We start from the raw sequence: 23344 nt of genomic DNA on the forward strand, positions 1-23344 counted from the left end.
TATATATTTTTATTTTTCATCTACGGATGTGTACACCAAATACTAAAAAGCTCAGCATGTTTGCACCATCTGACATTTAGCTATGTCATTTTCCCATGTTTCATTCTCCCCACTGATTGGTATCTGAGTGCTCTTTATGAAGGCTTCTGGCATGACCTTCTCCCAAATTTAATAAAACAAGCCCTTTTAATAAGATGTGCAAATTAAAATGTCAAGTTGTTTCCTGAATATGATTCTTTGTTTAGGTACAATTCACAGCTTCTGAATTCATCTGATTGACGCAGCTTACTAGACTGGTTTGTCAATCCAACTGTAAAGTGATCCAAATCCCTTCATATGGAGATGATTGTGCCGGTTACTGAAGTGCTTTCATTATGTGCGTTTTGCCCTCATTCTCAGTTTATTCTCAATGAGCTGCTTAGCTAAAAACAGCCACAACCAGTGTAACATTAGAAATGCAATGTGACAACACAGCTTGGGGATTTAGAAGCATTATCAGGTCTCTGTATTTAATAAAGAGCTTGTAAACAACCCTGTTTACCAGGAACAACGGATTTACACATGCTAATGGAATTCCCAATTACAAAAAGAGAACATAATAATTAGTTAATTCTCTTCACATTTTGAAATGTTTTTGTTTTTCATCTGACTTTTAGATGCACATTTATGAACCCTCTATTACCCATCACAAGGGCCTTATAGTGATACTACAAAAATCCACACTCCCACATGTTCAGAGAAAGTTAGATTTGCTCAACAAATTAAGAAGTCATACACAGCGACAACCATTTTCACTTCTGTAAACAGTGTGCTGCAGTGTGAGGTCCAGCGATGGGCACATTTAACCAAAAAGTTAGTCTTACTAACCCATATTTCAATAACTAAAATATTATCTTCACTGACGCTAAACCGCTAAACAGATAAAAAAAATTTGTGGAAGCTAATGCTAACAGCTAGCTGCTAACTTGTGCCGACTTTCGATTTGTGAAACTTTCAGACTTAAGTCTGATGGTGGTCACAGCTAAACTGTAGGGAAAAACACTACGAAAATAAAAATCTGATTTCAGCAAAAATCTAAATTGAGCATCAAGACCTGCTTTGTGTTAGCCTTAGAGGCTGCAGAAGACTTGAAACTAATCAGCTCAGCGTGAAAGACTATTTCACAAAATTGTAAAATAGTCTTTCTCTGATAGTCTGCCAAGTTAAAGACCCACCTCTTTCTTTGCCTGACACGCCTAGTAAATTATCCTACCTCTTATTGCTTCTCATGTTAAGATGTTTTTTAATACATTGATATGCATTTTTTAAAAGTTCAAGAAGTATGTGAAAGGAAACTTTTGTCTCTAGCGTATTCACAGTAGTAGCAATAACAAGAATCAACAGTACAAATGACCTCAATAGGATGAGTAAGCTGCATTCAAACAGAGATAAGTAATCTTATCTAGGAAACTCACAGGGAGAAAGCAACCTTTGAACCTTGACACATGGTATGTGTACATTATGACAGCGATAAAATGATAAATGTATAACTTGTAAGTAATGTAGCAGTGATGTTGTCCAGGTCTTAGAAAATGTATAACTATCAGGATATCAAGGCAAAAAAATGCCAAAAGGAGACTCACTATGAAGTTTCAGTTGACATGATAAACACTGGTTAAATATTAACAATGCATCTCATTTCCTTTGTGAGGTACAAAGAAAGCTCTTGACGTTCCCTCTTTTTTTGTCACTCTTTGGCATCTTCCCGGATTCCAGTTCATTTTGAAGTTAGCAATTTTTGAGTACATAATTTTGAACTCACTCACTGAAGTCTAAAAGTTTCTGATCAGGCATACACCCTACCCTGTTCAAGGTTACCCTTTGTGTTAATAGGGGCATATTGTGACTGTATTATTCTCTCCTTTTGTTTGCAGACTTCATGTAAATGGACACATCAAGTTTTAATCTAAGGAAAAAGCCTGTAAAACCTCAGTTATTCCAACTTTATTAATGTTGTTACAAAATGTATATGTAATTTAGAGCAAATATGTATTAAATTATTTTTTTAAACGCAATAGTGTTCACTCCTAAGGTAGGTATTTACGTGTGTTGCAGCATGATCAAACCTCCCTGCTTAATAATGCATTTTGGGGTTAGAGTGGCGATTATATAACACACTTAACTGAAGAACTAGAGTACTTCTGCTCTTATTTTCATAGTGTTTAGGTGGCTGTGTGGTCTTCTATAACTTTACATTTTGCCTTGTAGATGTTTTAAAACCAGCTTTTCAAACAGCAATGATAAAAGCTTTTGTGGGAACAAAAGCTGAGAAATGTGGAGGTATTTGTACTTTGTTGCTTTGGTGCTAAAAGCAAATAATCACAACAGCTCCCCATGTTAACATCAATGCCCCTGATTTTAGGATCTTTTCAATTGGCTGTCATTGTCAAAATAAAAGTATGAGTGTACTACAAGGGGTGTTTGTTGGATTATCAAATAGAGATCACCTCCTTCTGGTCATATATGTTGCACCATGTAGAGTTGCAAAATACAGCCAAAACAAAATATTTCCATATACTGTATAAACCACACCAGACATCTTTTGTCTCACTGTCTGACATTAAATCAGATTAAACTTTAACTGGTTTAGGTCAGTAAGGTTTACCAAAGTTAATTTTATTTTTTAAATGCCACAATTAGATTTTTTTGCATTGTTTAAAAAAATCTTTCCTTAGTATTTGTTAAAATGTCATTTAAACTGTATGACGATGGTTGAATATTTTGGGTGTCTTTTCATAAGCTATTCACATTACAGGTCCTTCTCAAAAAATTAGCATATTGTGATAAAGTTCATTATTTTCTATAATGTAATGATGAAAATTTAACATTCATATATTTTAGATTCAATGCACACTAACTGAAATATTTCAGGTCTTTTATTGTCTTAATACGGATGATTTTGGCATACAGCTCATGAAAACCCAAAATTCCTATCTCACAAAATTAGCATATTTCATCCGACCAATAAAAGAAAAGTGTTTTTAATACAAAAAACGTCAACCTTCAAATAATCATGTACAGTTATGCACTCAATACTTGGTCGGGAATCCTTTGGCAGAAATGACTGCTTCAATGCGGCGTGGCATGGAGGCAATCAGCCTGTGGCACTGCTGAGGTCTTATGGAGGCCCAGGATGCTTCGATAGCGGCCTTTAGCTCATCGAGAGTGTTGGGTCTTGAGTCTCTCAACGTTCTCTTCACAATATCCCACAGATTCTGTATGGGGTTCAGGTCAGGAGAGTTGGCAGGCCAATTGAGCACAGTGATAACATGGTCAGTAAACCATTTACCAGTGGTTTTGGCACTGTGAGCAGGTGCCAGGTCATGCTGAAAAATGAAATCTTCATCTCCATAAAGCTTTTCAGCAGATGGAAGCATGAAGTGCTCCAAAATCTCCTGATAGCTAGCTGCATTGACCCTGCCCTTGATAAAACACAGTGGATCAACACCAGCAGCTGACACGGCACCCCAGACCATCACTGACTGTGGGTACTTGACACTGGACTTCTGGCATTTTGGCATTTCCTTCTCCCCAGTCTTCCTCCAGACTCTGGCACCTTGATTTCCGAATGACATGCAGAATTTGCTTTCATCCAAAAAAAGTACTTTGGACCACTGAGCAACAGTCCAGTGCTGCTTCTCTGTAGCCCAGGACTGGGGAATGCGGCACCTGTAGCCCATTTCCTGCACACGCCTGTGCACGGTGGCTCTGGATGTTTCTACTCCAGACTCAGTCCACTGCTTCCGCAGGTACCCCAAGGTCTGGAATCGGCCCTTCTCCACAATCTTCCTCAGGGTCCGGTCACCTCTTCTCGTTGTGCAGCGTTTTCTGCCACACTTTTTCCTTCCCACAGACTTCCCACTTAGGTGCCTTGATACAGCACTCTGGGAACAGCCTATTCGTTCAGAAATTTCTTTCTGTGTCTTACCCTCTTGCTTGAGGGTGTCAATAGTGGCCTTCTGGATGGCAGTCAGGTCGGCAGTCTTACCCATGATTGGGGTTTTGAGTGATGAACCAGGCTGGGAGTTTTAAAGGCCTCAGGAATCTTTTGCAGGTGTTTAGAGTTAACTCGTTGATTCAGATGATTAGGTTCGTAGCTCGTTTAGAGACCCTTTTAATGATATGCTAATTTTGTGAGATAGGAATTTTGGGTTTTCATGAGCTGTATGCCAAAATCATCCGTATTAAGACAATAAAAGACCTGAAATATTTCAGTTAGTGTGCAATGAATCTAAAATATATGAATGTTAAATTTTCATCATGACATTATGGAAAATAATGAACTTTATCACAATATGCTAATTTTTTGAGAAGGACCTGTAGTTTCTTGGAATTTCAGACCATTCCTCCAGACATAACTGCGCTAACTGAGTCATGTTTGTAGGCCATCCTCGTCATGCACACCTTTTCAGCTCTACCCATATATTTTGTATGGAAATGAGATCATGGCCACTCCAAAACTTTGACTTTGTTGTCCTTGAGCCACTTTGTAACTAATTTGATAATATCATTAGAGTCATCATCCATTTGGGAGATGTATTTGAGCCCAGGCTTTGACATCTTGCCTGATGTCTTGAAATATTGCTTCAATATTTCCACATATTATTGTTTTCTCATCATGCCATCTATTCTGTGAATTTGACCAGTGATTATCCCAAGACAACCCCCCACACAGCATGATGCTGCCACCATCGTGGAGATTGTGTTCTCAGGCTTACAAGTTTAAAAAATTGTGTTCTTTGTGTGCAGTTTTGACCCATAGTCTGGCTTTTAATATTGTTTTTGAAGTAGTGACTTCTTCCTCTCTGCTTGGTCTTTCAGTCATGGGTGGTTCTAGTGTAATGGCCTCTGAACTGAGGACATAAATACTAAATCAGTTTCCTGTGATAATAGGTGCTAGCACAGAAACTAACTGATTGGTACCTTGGACCAATTTTATTTTTTACTTTAACAGTTTTACTTTAAAAATGAATAAAAATTAAGATGTTGCACTCTTACCTTTAACCTTATTGAGATAGGATCACAGTTTTATCTGCTAGATCAGGGGTCTGCAGCCTAGAGCTCCAGAGCCTTAAGGGGCTCACTTTATATATTAAACGATGAAATATTACCCCATTTTTTTGTGTCATTCTTTTGTTCTGGGCCACCCTGGTAAATTTATTCTGGAAACACCAGCCCATGTTGGTAAGGGACTCCTTTCACTCGCTTACCCGCTTCAGTCAGCATCTTCACAAAGTTACTTTTAAGGTTATATGGATTGATATTTCAAACAGTAACACATTCCACTCTGGGACACAGAACCCTTCCAGAACAAAAACCACAACTGAAAACATTTATCAGTTCTTTTAAATACTAAATAAATTCAAAGTTTGAATTTTGTAATGTTTCATTTCTTTTTTATTTCCTTTAAAACATAACTACAGATTTAAGGTTCTAAGATCTATATTCAATGTAAGATCTCAAATACTGTTGGGGGCCTCTTGCTAGCCTGGTTTAAGCAGCAGCTTAGCTCTCTAATGTCTTGGACTGGTTTTGGTTATAGGCTGATCAAAACATCAACTGTTACAGCAAGCTAGAGACTGTGATGACTATTGGAGGTTGTATTGGTATGAGGTCTCCATAAAATGAAGCTGAAACACTAGTCTTTAAATTTAAAATGAAAAAATAAAGAGAAAGACAATTTATGAGGCAGACATTTTTTTTTATCCAAGCTTTATTCCAACTTGATTAATTGGAACTGCACTGAAATACTGCATGTTACCCTGAAAACAGAATTGTAACATGCTACGTTTATGCTAGCACTACAGAAAACTGGTCTGAATTGACCATTAGCCATGGTTTACCCGTCCAATCATGTCTTGTATTTACAGAGAATGATGTGAAACATAGAAAGTACCTAGTGACTGGCAGTGTGGATAAAAATGCCATGTTGACATCAAAGGTCAGAGAAGAACTGGCAGACTGGTTTGAGGTGATAGACAGCAGTTTCTTAAATACCCACTCATTACAACCAGTGTTTGTGGAGTGCTATCTCTGAAATGTCATGGATTGTGTGCTGAAGCAGGACGAAAACACAAAAAACTTGGGAAAGCATGAGGATTTAAAGGCTTTAATAAAAATGTAAAAATAACAGAAACCTACAGGCAAATCACAGGGAGAACATGACATGGAATAAGGCAGGAAACAACAGCAGAAACTGGCAGTGAACTTTGGAAACCAGGGTGCGCAAAAACAGAGGAAATGTGATAGTTTACATGGGAACCAGGTGAGTCTAATCAAAGCAATGTTGAATGGCTGTGAGATAGGACTGAGCAGGGTAACTGAGGAAATGAGATGTACTAACACATATTATACACTGGGGGAGTAACTCAGACACAAAAGGATCTACAAATCAAAAAGGGAAAACACCTAAAACTAAGGGAGTGTGTTATAATACAATATATCTTCAGGCCTTAGGTTGGGCTTGGAGCATATTTTTACGCCAGAGCTTTAATTTAAGAGTGATAAAAATTATGAGGTATAAATGACTAAATGTGCTTAAAGACAGCTGAAGCCACAGGCTAAGGGATGTCAAATGCGGAAAGCGTGTGCCTATAGAAAAGACTGTGATCAAAGTTAGAGCCATATGTTGGACAATGCCAAATATGGTACTGTATATGTGCTCTCAGGAAGTCTGTAAAAGAGGTTGTGTTTAAAGAACAAGAGTTATTTCTCCACATTTGGCACATGCCTACCCCAGCTTGGTGCACAGATCTGTAAGTTTGATATAGACCTGGCTGTAATAAAATCCTCCTGTGTTCAACTAATCCGTGTCAGCAGAGAATTTTGCCTGAAGCATTCTCACATCGGCAGTTTGAAGGTGACCAAACCTTAATACACAACACAAACATGTTAACCAAAATGCAGAGGAAAGAAAACAAGAAATAGGTGAGACACTAATCACAAAAAAATGAACTGATATGAGAAGACCCTGGTAACCATCAGAAATACCTAAATAAGGCAAGACCTTACTGACATTAATAAACAACCCACAAATAGTGATAAAACAAGCACAAAAAAACAAAACATAAACACCTGTGGATCATGACATTAACACTCAAAGCAGATCAGCTATAGTAGATAACACCGGATGCCACTTCTGTTAGCTTGGAACAAGAAACATAGGTTATGATTTTACATATATTCTTTTAATGCATTCTCAGCGTTGTTTTGTTAACTTTTGTTCCTTTATTTTTTTGTAACGCTCCTTGATCTTTTGTATGAATGAGGCTACATAAATGAACGTGTCTTGCCTTGGTGGCGGTGGTGTAATGGTGTAGGGGATAATTTCTTGGTACAGGTTGTTCCCCTTAGTATCAATTATGCAATGTTTAAAAGCGAGATTCACATCTTCTACTTGCAGCTGACAAACATGCAGAAACTGTATGATAGTTTCGTGTCAGTATAGATCTAAATCTCCTGCAAAGAATTATGGTAGTATTGAAGGTAAAAGGCGATCCAACCCAGAAAAGCAAGGTGTACCTAAATGGTCAGTGAGTGTATGTTTAGGAACAATAAACTGTCCGGCAGAAAATCTAGTTGTGAGAGAATATATGTTACTGTCTGAAAGATCTTGTTTTCTGTGCTGAGCTTAAGTTATACCATATCATACAGTCAATCAATCAGTCATTTTCTACCGGTTATTCCATAGTGGGTCACGGGGAAGCTGGTGCCTATCTCCAGCAGTCTATGGGCGAGAGGCGGGGTACAGCCTGGACAGGTCGCCAGTCCATCACAGGGCAACACACAAACAACCATGCACACACTCATTCCATATCATACAAAATTACATATTTTTTGCAACACTTTAAAGCTAGTCATTTATCAAATATAATGGCATTAATAATGAGAAATGTTCAGACTGTGACTTGTTATGTACAAATCCTTTTCTTAAATGATATAGATCACAAAATGCTCCCTAGTGCTTAGGCTATGGAGATCCTGCAAAGCACTTAAAAAAACTACAAAAAATTGCTTCTAAGAAACTAAGAACCAGATTTGCAGCATGGAGTTAAGCAATATTTGTGCACAAAATTGTAATTAATCTGGTAAAAAAAAATACACCATGTAAGGATAAAAAGTCAGTTTGGTGTAATAGTAAAAAAGTTGCTTCTGACAGTACAGTTAATTATGGAGCAGTTTGTTATTATAAATGTAATGTAGTCAGTTGAGGCTAATAACATTCCCATGACTTTAAACTACATCATAAATGTAACCATCCGCTTTATGTGTGTTATTACAATATGTCTCTGTCTATATAATGATCCAACAGCAATTCTAAAGAAAAAGTCTACCATCTGTGACCCATGAAAGAGGTAACAGCTGCAGCAGACAGCTCCTGGTATATACCAGCATCCCACTGGGAGTAAAACAGCTTTCACATTTTAATCAGAATATGCTAAGAGGCCGCAACATGTGTGTCCTACACTGTAAAGGAAATCATTTATTGAGTAAGGAGATTTAAATAAAATACAGAAATATATAAATTATTTGGTTTCTGATCTATTAAAGAAAAATGGGCTTGCTTCACAGGGCTAAAATTATTTCCTGCACTGCTCTATGCAGATCAGTAAGTAATACAGCAAGACATTTTTCTTTTTTCTATTTTAATAATATTATCAAGAAGGAAATCAAATCAGATATATATTTTCTTTGCCTGGATTTTACAAGGCAAAGAAGAGACATAGCAATAATACAAGCATCCTGCTTGTAGTTTAAATCATATAAAGCAGTTATACTGTGGTTATAAATCTTTAAAAAAAATGTTTTACTGTAATGTTCAAGAAACTGTTTGTGTGTTGCATTGCAACAGGTTGGGTACATAATTGTGTCGGTTCATCCAAATAAAAGTTAACTAAATTGAAACAGGAAGCATGTTGGCAGAGTTGTTAGCACTGGTGCCTTTTTGCATGGAATTTGCACGTCCTCCCTGTGTTTCTAAACTTCTAAATGTTCCAGTGAGCACTGGGGTCATTATCTAGAAGTGGACTAAACATTTCACCATAAACCAGCTATGACTACGTGCTCCTCAAAAGATATTTGACAGAGAAGTCAAAAGAATATTCAGAAGAGTTGTCAAAAAACAACCCTTGCAGAGTAAACATTGGTATCTTGTGTTTGTGACAGATAAAGAGACCAAAGACTCCACTTTAATTTGGCATTTCACAGGGTTCTCTATTTTGACAAAACTAGCTAATCTCTTGATTTAGGGGCCTTCTTAGAGCTTGAATGATTCATTGATTGATGTTGAGGGGCTAAACTAAGAAAAAGTACAACAAAATTGGTCAGGTACAAAAACTGATACAAACAAAACTTTAAAACACCTTTGAAAAGCCAGCAGATACGTTGCTAAAGATGAATTTAAAGATAAACAAAGAAATATGGTTCATTTCAAGACCTTATTGCATTACTGAATTTCTGCTGAATCCTTGTTGAGATCCTTTTTGCTTCAAGGATCATTGCAACATGATTATCACTAGGCAACAGAAGAACCTGTCTCACAAACTGGATACATTGCTCAGTAGATGACTGCAGTTTAATATACCAAATAGCTCTCATTAGACCAGTTTTATAGCCGGATTTTCATACGCAAGCAATTGTACTGTGTTTTTAATTATCTGCATCAGTGCCTGTGAATAATGCAATATATCATTCAGTTAAGACAGCATCTTTGCAACACCTGTATGGTTTTAAATCACTTTCATTCTCTTTTTGTTGCTAAAATCTATTTTAGTAACAAACACTTTTTTAAAACTGTAATACAGTAGATTGCAAGCACAAAAACGCACCTGTCGTTTTTTTACTGGTGTTCATAGAGGAAGAACTGTTGCTCAACCTTTGATCTGGCCATCAAACACTAAGACAGGCAATCATCAATAGACATTAATTATCTGTGAGGATAAAGGGGAGGTGAGGATAAACTGGTTGGATTGGAAACATCTTCTCGCAGAAAAGTGATTTAAACATGATCAGTTTCTTTTAATGAGACAATGGTCATAATGATATTAAATGTATCTAATGATCTCAAATAAATTGGGTTATGATTCTAAACATATTCAGGATGTTTTTGATGATATCATTTTATTGTATATTCTGTAGTGGGGCTTTCTGATAGTCCGTTCTGCCAGCTCATCACAATTAATGACAATAACTACGCAACTAAACAGAAAAACAACCTCATTAGAGGTCTCCCCTTCAGTGTCGAATGACACACACTTTGTCAGTCCCCACACCACTGTCACCACAGTGACACACGCATGTAATTAAGACACATAAAGTGCCAGGGAGCTTGCCTTTTCCCCTGCTAAATACTCATTAGAGGAACCTTTAAGGATAATGTTAGCCTGTGTTGCAAACCAGAGGGAAATGAGCTGACAAAACAGAGCTTCGCGAATCGTCATCAAAAAGACTATGGGAAATGTGGGAAAAAAAATATTTTGAGCCAAAAATTGCATGAGTTTAGCTAATGATTTATACACCAGCATGGTTTCAGATTAAAGCAGTCCAAGCCAGCTTGAAAAGTCTGTGGTCAGCAACCAAATGTTAAGCTTTTAAATAGAGCCAGCAGAGATCTTCCTAAACCTCAAAACACACAGCCAACCTGTGTTGTCTGGACCATGTTTTAAAAATATATTAAATATCATGAAACATCAAATAGAGAACTTGGACAGCTCACATGCCAAAAACAATACTTGACATAAAATTGATCTTGAAAAACATACTTTACAATTTTGTCCTTTATTGTAAATTTTGTTTCTCATTTCTTTTGAACACAACTCTTGCAAAAAGCTTTGTACACCTTGACCTTTTCCACAATATGTCACGTTACAACCACAAAAGTTTAAGTATTTGAAGAAAAACATTCAAGCATTGCCTCAGATTCTCAATTAAATTTAGGTCCCTCTCAGACATGAATATTTTTTATCTAAACAAAAGGTGGCCAACTTCAGTCTGTAAAGCTGCTGTCTTGTATGTTCTTTGTGTACTTGCCCAAACACTGATGATTTTATGACTTGATTACCTCAACAATTTGTCATCCGGTTCAGTAGATGTCTAATAATGAACCCTTGATTTGATTCAAGTATGTTGAACCAGAGCAATGTAATTTGATCTAAACCATTCCACTGTAGTTCTGGCTGTATTTTTAGGGTCATTGTCCTGCTGGAAGGTAAACCTTCACCCAACTCTAAAGTCAATGCAGCCTCCAACAGTTTTTATACTAGAATTTTCCATCACTTAGCTCCGTTCATGTTTCCATCACCTCTGACCAGCTTTATTGTCTCTGAAGAAATGCATTCCTACGGCATGATGCAGCCACCACCATTTAGAAAGCTGATGGGATTTTCAATTTGATCTCCAGTATTAGAGTGCTTTTCCACTACACAGTGTTTTGCAAGTAGGCTAAAAAGTTACATTTTGGTCTCGTCAGACAAGAGTACCTTCTTCCACATGTTCGCTGTGTCCCCTGCATTGCTTGTGGTAATCTGCAAATAGGACTTCGTATGGCTCTTTTCAAAATAGCTTTCTTTCCCGCCACGCTCCCATATAGGCCCAATTTGTGGATTACGCAATTTATAGTTCTCTTGTCAACTGACTTTGCAGCTGCGGATTTCTGCAGGCCAGGACTGCCTGTTTAGGTAGGCAATCATGCCCTGAAACGTTTAAAGTTGTGCAATATTTTCCATTTTCAGATGAGGAATTTAGCGGAGCACCAACTGATGTTCAAAGCTGGAGATATTGTTTTATAACCCAACCCTGGTTTAAACTTCTCCAAAAAGGTTATCCCTGACCTGTCTGCTCTATTTAATTTGACTTTTTTGTTTTTAGACAGCATTTTCTATAGTTGTCAGGATAGATGTGAAACAGCACTCCAAATAACTAAATCACAGTTGAGCTGTTACGCTGCTGGGGCTGCCTGACACTGAGGGGACCCAACCAAATGAGCCAGTAAGCTGATAGGGAGGTAGGTGTCTATGTTTTTGTTAATCAGGAGGGAGTAGATGAGTGTACAGTCAGGCTGGGAGTCATGATGAGACTCCTTATTACTCATCATCGCCACTGGGGAGCAAGGAGGAAACTCAACAGGAGCCGACACTGTAATATGGTCATGGAAACGCCCCAGTACAGAAGATATTTGAAGAACCAACAAGGGAGAGGCTTTTTTCCTCTGGGATGGATATACAGGAAGTTGAAACCAGAGGTGACAGTAATGGAGCAAGGTGCATTGAAGATAAACAGAAAAAACTGGAAGACCATTGAAAACATTCATGATGTCATCTTGATTTCTATATATGAGAGTGAACAGGATTTCCTTTTTATTTAAGATGCTTATACTACATGCAAGATATGGTACTTAAACCCTGAACACAATTTTGTAGGAGTTTTTCTATTACTAAAGTAACATTAGTTGAGTTATGCAGAATGCTCACCATATTTTCATAAATATGTTTTTAATTTCAGTGTATGTTCTTGGGATTTTAAGTGATAGACCAACATAAATTAGTTCACAATTATAAAATCAGGAAATGATACATGGTTTTAAAACGGTTTTACAACTACAAATCTGAACTGTGCGGCATGCAGTTAGCCACCCTGAGTCGAGATCTTATAGATCTTTTGCTGTAATTACAGTTGCAAGTCTTTCAGGGTATCTAGAAACTGAATTATTTTGCTGATTCATCTTTGTAAAGAGGGGCAAGCACAGCCTAATCGGATGGCAAGCATTTGTGTACAGGAATTTCAAAGTCATTGTTCTGCTCAAAGAAGAACTTCTGCTCCAGTCCCAAGTTTTTCACAGTCTTTACTAGGTTTTTTCTTGGATTGTCCTGCTTTATCTCTATTCATCTCCACATCACGTCTAACTAGACTTTTTTTGTCCAGTCTAAAAAAAAAGGCATCTCTACAGCAAAATGCTACCACCACCATATTTCAGAGCGGGGATGTTGTGTTCAAAAAGCTTTAAACCTTTGGTCTCATCAGATAAAAGCACCTTCTTCCACATGTTTGTTAACAGATGTTCAGAATTTGGGGGATAGCTTTTTAACCTAGCCCAGATTTCAGCTTGTCCAGACCTTTTTTCCTGACCTAACTGGTGTGTTCCTTGATTTTCATGAGGCTGTTTGTGTTCACTTATAGGCTCTCACAACCCTCTAAGGCCTTCACAGATCAGCTGTTTTGCTATGTTGGTCGCTTTTGGAGGTAATTGGTTATACTAATTTTATTTAGCACTATCAAGGCTAAAGGCAGCAGAATATAAATGCAAGCCACGCTTTTTAGATTATTATTTGCAAGAACAAATGTGGAAAGCAGCATAACAAATCCCAATCAAAACATTATAGTTTCTGGTTTTAATGGGAAATTGACTTATTCAAGATACTGTTTATTTTATAATGACCAAATGTGAATATGTGCCTATGTCCTCTCAACATATATTTAAAAATACTGCAGTGTCACATGAATTTATTAGGATACAGAGGGAACTGTCAGTTTGGTTATTTTAATCTCACAGACATCTCAAACATCAAAGAGATGCTTTGGTAGTGGAGATATGCTGCATTGTGATCGGCCTTCAAAGAGCTCAGCGTCCATTCAATAAAGACGTTTTCAGCAGCATATTCTTTTGATCGTCTAAAGTGACCAGTTGCTCTTATCTGTAAAGAAATATTAGAACTGAACAACAGAAACCTGCTGTATGAAAATAAGGCACAGGACAGAAGGTTCCTATTCATAAACTTAACATAATATTTTTTATCACTAGATTTTTTTATTGGATTGATAAGCAGTAAACACAGTATGAAGATGAGATAGCAAGAAGCACACTGCAGTCTTAATAAGGTGCTTAAGGCTTCTTGTAAGTTAATGAGTATTGTTAGTGCCCACATTAAATCGCTTATTAGACAAATAAATGCTTCCTGATTAGGTGGCAACTGTTCTATTATGCATTAATGTTTTAAATAAAGCTTTATATTGGAGGGTGGTACTGCAAATTTCTAAGCCTTATATTTTTAATTTGAACTAAATGTTTTCTAATGGCTACTACTTTAGTTAGAAAATAAAGTATCGGGCTCTAAAGGGACAATCAAACCTCAGGGCTTTTTCATAGAAGACATTCTTGGATGATACAGCTGGACAAAACCAGCACAGTCAGTTACATTAACTCTTCCAGCACCTTCCAAATTAGATAAAAAATGGCTCTGCACTTACAAATGCTGATTCACAGTTATGGTTTATCCAGACATCAAATACATATAGCCATCATTCATGATTGTAATTAGACTTGTACTTTCCTTGCAATAACAAGTTAAATTTCCTACAATTAAAAAAAGATCTGTTCTGAAGAGGTGTTCAAAGTATATGAAGGACTCCTTAGAAATGGTATTATGTCAATGCAGCACACGTGCACCACAAAAGAAAACTGTATGTTAGTCTCTTTCTATCATTGCTTCTAATTTAATGGATGTTAATGTGGAACAAATGCCTTTTGGGCAGTCCACAGTAGTCCAGTTTATACCAAAGCATAAACTCATCTTTAGTTTTGTAAATGTATGCATTAGACAAAGAAATATTGGTTGTAAATAAAACAAATACATAAGGTGAAATACAATAATGATGGTATATGCATAGAATATTTGTTGAAAATCGATAACTATTTTTGCATGGAGCAGAACATAAAAAGTAATTATGGAGGGTATTGAATATTAGCCATTAGTTTAGTAAATTTAATTTTCAGTGATGGTTAAATTCTAACATTTGCTTTCGTAACAAATCCTGCCTAAACATAATGGGATTTCTTATTTCCTGTATGGTATTCTTTTGAGTGCCTTTGCCACTCCCTAGATCATGCTGCCCTGGGCAGTGAGGCATATCGGCTATATCAAAAACCACCACTGTTGTGACAACACTATTGCTTATGTCAAACGTGAGCCCCTTATTCTTCCCTGTTTTGCAGGGAAGAGGTTCATATGCTACCTTGTTAAATAGATTAAAAAAGTTAATCACTGGTCCAGCAATGTTTTTTGTTTTAAATCAGAAACCAGTTCATACTGTTTGGTTCTTTTTAACATGTAGGATAAACCAAATGACTTCATGAAAGAAACATGTTATTTGTGCGTACTTAGTGCATATGTGCAACTGTGTCTTTAGGTTTTTCTGGCATTGATCAGTCTGAGCTTGTAAATTCTGAATGTTTATGTTTCTGGTTTTATAAATGTTAATCACATGCTATTCTCTTGTTGTTTATTAACTATTGATTGGACTAATACTTTTAAATTAACTAATATGGCATGATGTGTTTAAAGTGGACACCAAAGTATAATCACAACTAATTTATTTAAATAATTAATCTAATTAGTTTGATTTAAATTTTTGAGTAAATACATTAAAAGTACATTATTGTACATAAAAACTAATAAAAAATCTAACTAATTTTTAAGTGTCTCTTAGGACAAAAACTTGCATCGATTTTGCTCAGAATTATTCAACAAAATCTACCCAAGATTGTATGCAAATTGTTACATCTAATTTATTAGTTGAATTCTAACAGACGATTTTCTGAGTGCACATTGAATTCTGGAAAGAATATAATGCTTAGGAAGAGAATATTCTTTTTAAACCGTTGCTGTGATATAATTTTCTTAATTTCTAACATGATTTGTATTGATATATATATATATATATATATATATACAGGTCCTTCTCAAAATATTAGCATATTGTGATAAAGTTCATTATTTTCCATAATGTAATGATGAAAATTTAAAATTCATATATTTTAGATTCATTGCACACTAACTGAAATATTTCAGGTCTTTTATTGTCTTAATACGGATGATTTTGGCATACAGCTCATGAAAACCCAAAATTCCTATCTCACAAAATTAGCATATCATTAAAAGGGTCTCTAAACGAGCTATGAACCTCATCATCTGAATCAACGAGTTAACTCTAAACACCTGCAAAAGATTCCTGAGGCCTTTAAAACTCCCAGCCCGGTTCATCACTCAAAACCCCAATCATGGGTAAGACTGCCGACCTGACTGCTGTCCAGAAGGCCACTATTGACACCCTCAAGCAAGAGGGTAAGACACAGAAAGACATTTCTGAACGAATAGGCCGTTCCCAGAGTGCTGTATCAAGGCACCTCAGTGGGAAGTCTGTGGGAAGGAAAAAGTGTGGCAGAAAACGCTGCACAACGAGAAGAGGTGACCGGACCCTGAGGAAGATTGTGGAGAAGGGCCGATTCCAGACCTTGGGGGACCTGCGGAAGCAGTGGACTGAGTCTGGAGTAGAAACATCCAGAGCCACCGTGCACAGGCGTGTGCAGGAAATGGGCTACAGGTGCCGCATTCCCCAGGTCAAGCCACTTTTGAACCAGAAACAGCGGCAGAAGCGCCTGACCTGGGCTACAGAGAAGCAGCACTGGACTGTTCCTCAGTGGTCCAAAGTACTTTTTTCAGATGAAAGCAAATTCTGCATGTCATTCGGAAATCAAGGTGCCAGAGTCTGGAGGAAGACTGAGGAGAAGGAAATGCCAAAATGCCAGAAGTCCAGTGTCAAGTAGCCACAGTCAGTGATGGTCTGGGGTGCCGTGTCAGCTGCTGGTGTTGGTCCACTGTGTTTTATCAAGGGCAGGGTCAATGCAGCTAGCTATCAAGAGATTTTGGAGCACTCCATGCTTCCATCTGCTGAAAAGCTTTATGGAGATGAAGATTTCATTTTTCAGCACGACCTGGTACCTGCTCACAGTGCCAAAACCACTGGTAAATGGTTTACTGACCATGGTATCACTGTGCTCAATTGGCCTGCCAACTCTCCTGACCTGAACCCCATAGAGAATCTGTGGGATATTGTGAAGAGAACGTTGAGAGACTCAAGACCCAACACTCTGGATGAGCTAAAGGCCGCTATCGAAGCATCCTGGGCCTCCATAAGACCTCAGCAGTGCCACAGGCTGATTGCCTCCATGCCATGCCGCATTGAAGCAGTCATTTCTGCCAAAGGATTCCCGACCAAGTATTGAGTGCATAACTGTACATGATTATTTGAAGGTTGACGTTTTTTGTATTAAAAACACTTTTCTTTTATTGGTCGGATGAAATATGCTAATTTTGTGAGATAGAAATGTTGGGTTTTCATGAGCTGTATGCCACAATCATCCGTATTAAGACAATAAAAGACCTGAAATATTTCAGTTAGTGTGCAATGAATCTAAAATATATGAATGTTAAATTTTCATCATGACATTATGGAAAATAATGAACTTTATCACAATATGCTAATATTTTGAGAAGGACCTGTATATATATATATGTGTGTGTGTGTGTGTGTGTGTGTGTACTTGAACTTCCAAATACATAATTTTTTTTTGTTTGTTTGTTTGTTTTAGCAGATCTCTGTTAAAATATTTTAAAATAAAGAATAATAAATCCTAAACAAATAGCTGCATTTGTTCTCCAGCACATAAACTCACCACTCTGTTGAACCTCAGCTGGCTTTTTTCTTGAACTTTGCTTGGTTCCGTCGGAGTCCTGTCTGCTCAGCACCTCGGACAGCGACTGGCGGGAGTTCTGCCGACCGGTTTGACCCGAGACGTTGAAGCCCTTACTCCTCTTCCTGGATCGATCCGACTCCGGAGCGGACCGGCTCCTTTCCGGGTCGTGGTTCTGCGGCTGGGAATCTACTTTCACTAACGCGTTTCTCGTCCTGGTCAGAGCAGATGTCACCGAACCCATCACAAAAAAGGTTTTCTTTCAACCAGTTCTTTTTAGTTCACATTTAATTTCCTAAAAACCTCTTAATATCGTAAAATCTTAAATTATTTCCCTCTTCGTCACGGTTCAGATGTGTGATTCAAGCCTCGTTGGGAGATTTCAGTGACAAAAAGCCATGCGACAGAATAAACAACAAAACCTCGGAGTTTTAGCGGAACCTGTTTGCCCTGTGCCTGTTTTCCTTTCCCCCGACAGACACGTCACATGGAGAAAGTTGCTCTGTCGACAAACACACCGATCTCCCGGGACAAACAGATGAAAACAACCGACATTAATTAACTGACAAGTTTCCAAGATTATTAAAAGAAGAGCTGGACCCAACCACACTGCATGACGATGGAAAATTTGTAAACTTTGTTGTTCATGATCCAACTTTTAACAAACCTTAGTCAACGTTCGCAAGATTTGGACGCAATTAAATAGGATACAATGCACTAAAGAAACAAATGGGAAAAAGACAGCAGAACTTTCAGGTTAGTCGAACATGCTGAATAAAAGTGCCCTGTTCAAAGTAACTGTAATGCACCATCCTTTGCCAACAGATGGCAGCAAAGCTGAGCTGGAAGAGTGAATTCTTTAGATGGATTCTGTAATATTACACATTACAGTATTCGGCTAAATTAAGTTGCATAGCATATCGTGAAATAAAGATTAATAGTGAGGTACATACCTCAGTACATTCATAACTGCGTTTAGTCACATTTCAGTACTAAACACATTTTATTTATAAATTAGAGTTGAGACCTGATGCATAAACTGTAATAAGACACAACCATTTTTTCCACTGTCAGAAAATAAATCAGACTGAATTTCACTTTCAAGGTAAGTTATGCTTACCAAAATTATTTCTGTTTGCTAAAACCCAGGATCATGATATGAAGTTTTTAGAGATTGTGTACTACTTTTTTTTTTTACATTAGAAGTTTACATGTACTTAGAATACTCTGTCTTTAAAAAACATGGAACGCTTAGTTGATGATAGCATTACTTTGTAAGCTTCTGTCAGGATATTTCACAACATTTTATTTAAATGGATAAACACCTGTGAATGTATTATATGGGGCTGTTATGATTAGGGGTTGTTTGATTTTTGGTTTCTGGTTTTTTCATATGTTTTTCACTGCTCAAGTTTTGAATCATGCTTTTGTTTATTATTTTTCTGGTCATGTTTTAGTCTTCATGTTTTGTCAAGTTTTGTTTGTATATTAGAGTCTCTGTTTTTGCCGCAGCCACATTTTCTTTTGTCTGTCAATTAAGTTTATTCAGTTCACCTGCACCATGTTAATCAGTTTTGTTTTCCACCTGTACCATGCTCCATTTATACACACCTGTTCAGTTAGTCGGCACGGAAACATCTCTCATTCTCATGTCTTGTTTTCGTGCTCATATCTTGTTTTCATGCTCAAGTTTTGTTTTTGATCATGCCATGCCTGTCTTGTCTGCCCGTTTGTTTTGTTCCTGCCTCCTATAGTGAGTGAGTTTTCATTATTAAATCTTTTGCACTTACTGTCATGCTGCATTCTGGTCTGCATTCTGGGGTCCTATATCTCAAAACCGTAACAGGGGCATCTCAAACACACAATATTTCCCTGCATTAAATCACATTCAGATCATCTGCTTAAACAATTACGTGCAAGTATAAACACCATGGGAATGTCCATCCATCATACTATTGAGGAAGGAGATGGGTCTGCGTTCCAGAGATGATTGTGTCTATCTGTGAAATGTGTGTATCAACCCTAGAACTGAAGTTAAATATTTTTTGAAGGTGTTGGTTGAAGCTGTTAAGAGAGTGTTCTTTTCCACAGTGAAATTAATTATGTACTGACATAACCTGAAAGGCCAATCAGCAAGGAAGAAGCCATTACTCAAAAAGAAGCATAAAAAGCCAGAATACGGTTTACAAATGCATACAGGCCCACAGACTTAAATTTTTGAAGACCATGGTCTTATGATGATGATGTTGAAGCTGAAGTGTTTGGCCTTAATGATCATGGTTACATTTGGAGGAAAAAAAGGGGGGAAGTTTGCAAGCCTGAGAACAATTTCCCAACTTTCAAGTACAGACGTGTGTTGATATCTTGCTGCTTGAGGGATTGATGCACTTTACAAAATAGATAGCATCACAAGGAAATAATATTATGGGGAAACACTAAAGCAACATCTCAAGAAATCCAACAGAAAGCAAAGATTGGGAACAACTGGGTCTTTTAATAAAACCACCAAATTACCTACCAAGTGGCTTAAAGTTAAAGCATTGACAGCAAAGTCAATGTTTTGGAGTGGACAAAACAAGCCTCCATCTTAGCTCCATTGAAATTTGTGACCCAGACTGACAAGGTGTATATAAACAAGGCAGCCTATAAACCTGAATCAGTTACGCCTGTTCTGTTTGGAGGATTAGGCAAGAATTCCAGTCAACTGTTTTAAGAGGCTTGTGGAAGTTTATCCAAATATGTTACCCAAGGCATGCAGTTTATAAAGAAATTCTGCTAAATATCAAGGAAAGGTTCTTAAAGTTCAGAATTTGAAGAATGCAAAAAAAAACTGTCTCTCATCATTCGGGCATTTACCAAATAGACATAATCTAGTGTACAGAGGACCGATCCTGACAAAATTAAAAATAAAAGCAGAAATATATATATTTTGTTTTTCCATTTCCTTACACATGCCTTTTTTCTTTTGACATTTCCTCGTCTCTCTTTTTCCTTTACCGTATGCATTTCAGCTTCATTATGCAAATGAGGAGGGCTGCCTTCTTCTCTCCAGCTCCTCTCCTATTGGTCAATATACAGGAAGGAGGAGGATCCATGTGCAGGCCGAGGGTGTGTCCCAATTCAGGGGCTGGATCCTTCCAAGTGCATACTTTTAGGCTGATTACGTCACAGCGAGGCGCGGAAGGTCTGTCAGATGCTGCCGACAAATGTGTCCTTCTTTTGCCCGATTTGAAGGATGCGTTGTGAGTATCCTTTGCGGTCCATCTTTTCCCATGATTCATTGCGGGTCGAAGCGGTTTGGTCAAACAGGGACAGCCATGGCGGACCACACTGGCAAAAGCTGTGAGTAAACTGTGAAAAATTACACTTTCTGTGACACAAATGAGCTTTTACAATGTTTTTAGTGCGGGAATATAACTGTGTAGATGTGAAAAATCTGCTTGTTTTATCAAGACATCGATTAATTTCAAACGTGCTCCGACGTGCTCGGAGTTTTCCACTCCCACCGTAGTAACTGCCAGCTTGCCTCGCCAGCCCTACTGGCGGTGAGGCGAGCTAGCCCCTTTAGAGATCTGACCGGACTATCGGCACTGAGCTCCTGCTGGCAGTCATCACAGTGAACGTTTAACACAAGTGATTTATAACAGTTTATGTTAGTATTATTTTAATGTATTGTGTCATTTGTTCATGTAAGTCGATTTGACATTACAGGTGTTATTAAAGTTAACCTGAATAAATGGACGATTTTATGTAATCCTACCGTATCGTTGGAGAGTGATTGAGAATAATTAAGCTTTTAAATATTCATTTTTGATGAAGAAATGTGCTATATGTGTTTTTAAAAGTATATTTATAATTCAGCTAACATTATAATTCATTATTCCAGGTACAGCTGAAGAGAAATACACTTTCAAATGCAAGCAAATCTCAGTAAAGAAGTGAAAAGTTTGAAAGAGCTTGTTTTAGGCATTTGCATAGAAATATTTTAATATATTCTGCAAATTAAGACAAATGTAAAATTAAAAAAAGACTTGTTTTACACTGATATTAAGCAAGATGGTTTTTCTTGTTGTTTAGGTACAAAGGAGCAGACGGGCCAGTTTATTAAGCTCAAGGGTGAGAATGACCACCTTTTTACTGGAGCTAAAAACTCAGCCACCGTGGCTTGGAGGTACAATAACAACATTATTTGCAGTCAGTTTCTGTCCAGTTTTAATAACTCCTATCTTTCTAACTTTCATAAATATCCATCCAGTGATTAACATACTTCTTTTGGTTTTCCCTCTTTCTTTTTGCTTGTTTAGGACAATTCTGGAGAAGATGGGCCAACAGGGGAAGGTCCCCCTTTGCAGGCCAAAAAAAAGTGGGACAATATGAAAAAGAAATATAAAGTTTGTTCAGAAGTTCTCATGTCACACAAAATAAAAAATATCTCTAAAAGTCTTGTTTTGGTTTCTCTGTTTAGTCAACTCTTCTTTTATTCCCTCTAACTTTAGGATTGTAAGTATCCAGGGTCAGGAGAGGGAGTCAGTGAAAAGCCCACTGCTGCATCTTGGCCCTGGTTTGTCCTTATGGATGAGGTGTTGGGACAGAGGTCTTCCACAACACCTCCTGTCCTAATTGCCTCCATCCCTGAGGACACTCCAGGGCCAAGCGGAGCGGTGGGCAACCAGATGGAGAAGGAAGACAATGAGCCAGCAGGAAGGGGTCAGAAAAGAAAGAGGGACAGAGGTGATGGAGTTGATCAGGGAGGACATGAGGGCACAGAGAATGGACAGACTGTTTTCCATCTTAGAAAGAATGGTACTGAAATAAGGTGCTATATGAGAAATAATATTAAGTTTTGTTCAGATTGTTTCTTAAAGTTTTAAGCTGTTCTAATAAATTTCAATATTGTTTTTGTCACCAATGTATTTTATTTCCATTTGACCTAACAATACATCAACTTCATTTAAATTTCTAAACACAGTTTATTTTGAAAAATACAAATAGTATTTTAAACAGAATGTGGAAAAAAACAACATTCAAACAGCTCAAGATTACAAGACAAAAGGCATAAAATAAAACTATGTACAAGTATTTACAACGGCGACAGCAGGATCAACCTGAGTGACCGGTTCCTGGAAAAACCTCTTCAACAGAACAAAAAGGCAGATATCTTTCTGAACAGAAAGTCTCTGGCGGTGTGGCTAAATCTCTCACAAGGTCAGAGACGTGGATGGGACGCTGCAACTGAGACCTGTGGTTTGTCTTTCTGGATGGTGAGTGAAGCATCACACAGGTGGTCTACAGATATTTGTGATTCCTCTTTCCGCTGTCCACGTCATCAAGTTTAAAGGGCTCGCTGGACCACATCACTAAGATGTAATCAGAAATATGCAGAATTAGAAGATGGTGCTCACAAAATATTACAATTAGTTATACCCCTCAAACATTAATCACATCTATAATATTATACCTGCCTGCAAACAGTAGTCATGTTCTGGTGGTGTGTATGTATATATATATGTATATATATATACACACACACTGCTGAAAAAAATAAAGGGAACACTTAAACAACACAATATAACTCAAATATAAATCAAACTTCTGTGAAATTAAACTGTCCACTTAGGAAGCAACACTGATTGACAATCAATTTCACATGTTGTTGTTCAAATGGAATAGACAACAGGGGGAAATCTTTGGCGATTAGCAAGACACTCAATAAAGGAGTGGTTCTTCAGGTGGGGACCACAGACCACTTCTCAGTACCTATGCTTTCTGGCAGATGTTTTG

Source organism: Girardinichthys multiradiatus, chromosome 6 (assembly GCF_021462225.1).
Source record: "Girardinichthys multiradiatus isolate DD_20200921_A chromosome 6, DD_fGirMul_XY1, whole genome shotgun sequence".
In the NCBI taxonomy this organism is placed as follows: domain Eukaryota; kingdom Metazoa; phylum Chordata; class Actinopteri; order Cyprinodontiformes; family Goodeidae; genus Girardinichthys; species Girardinichthys multiradiatus.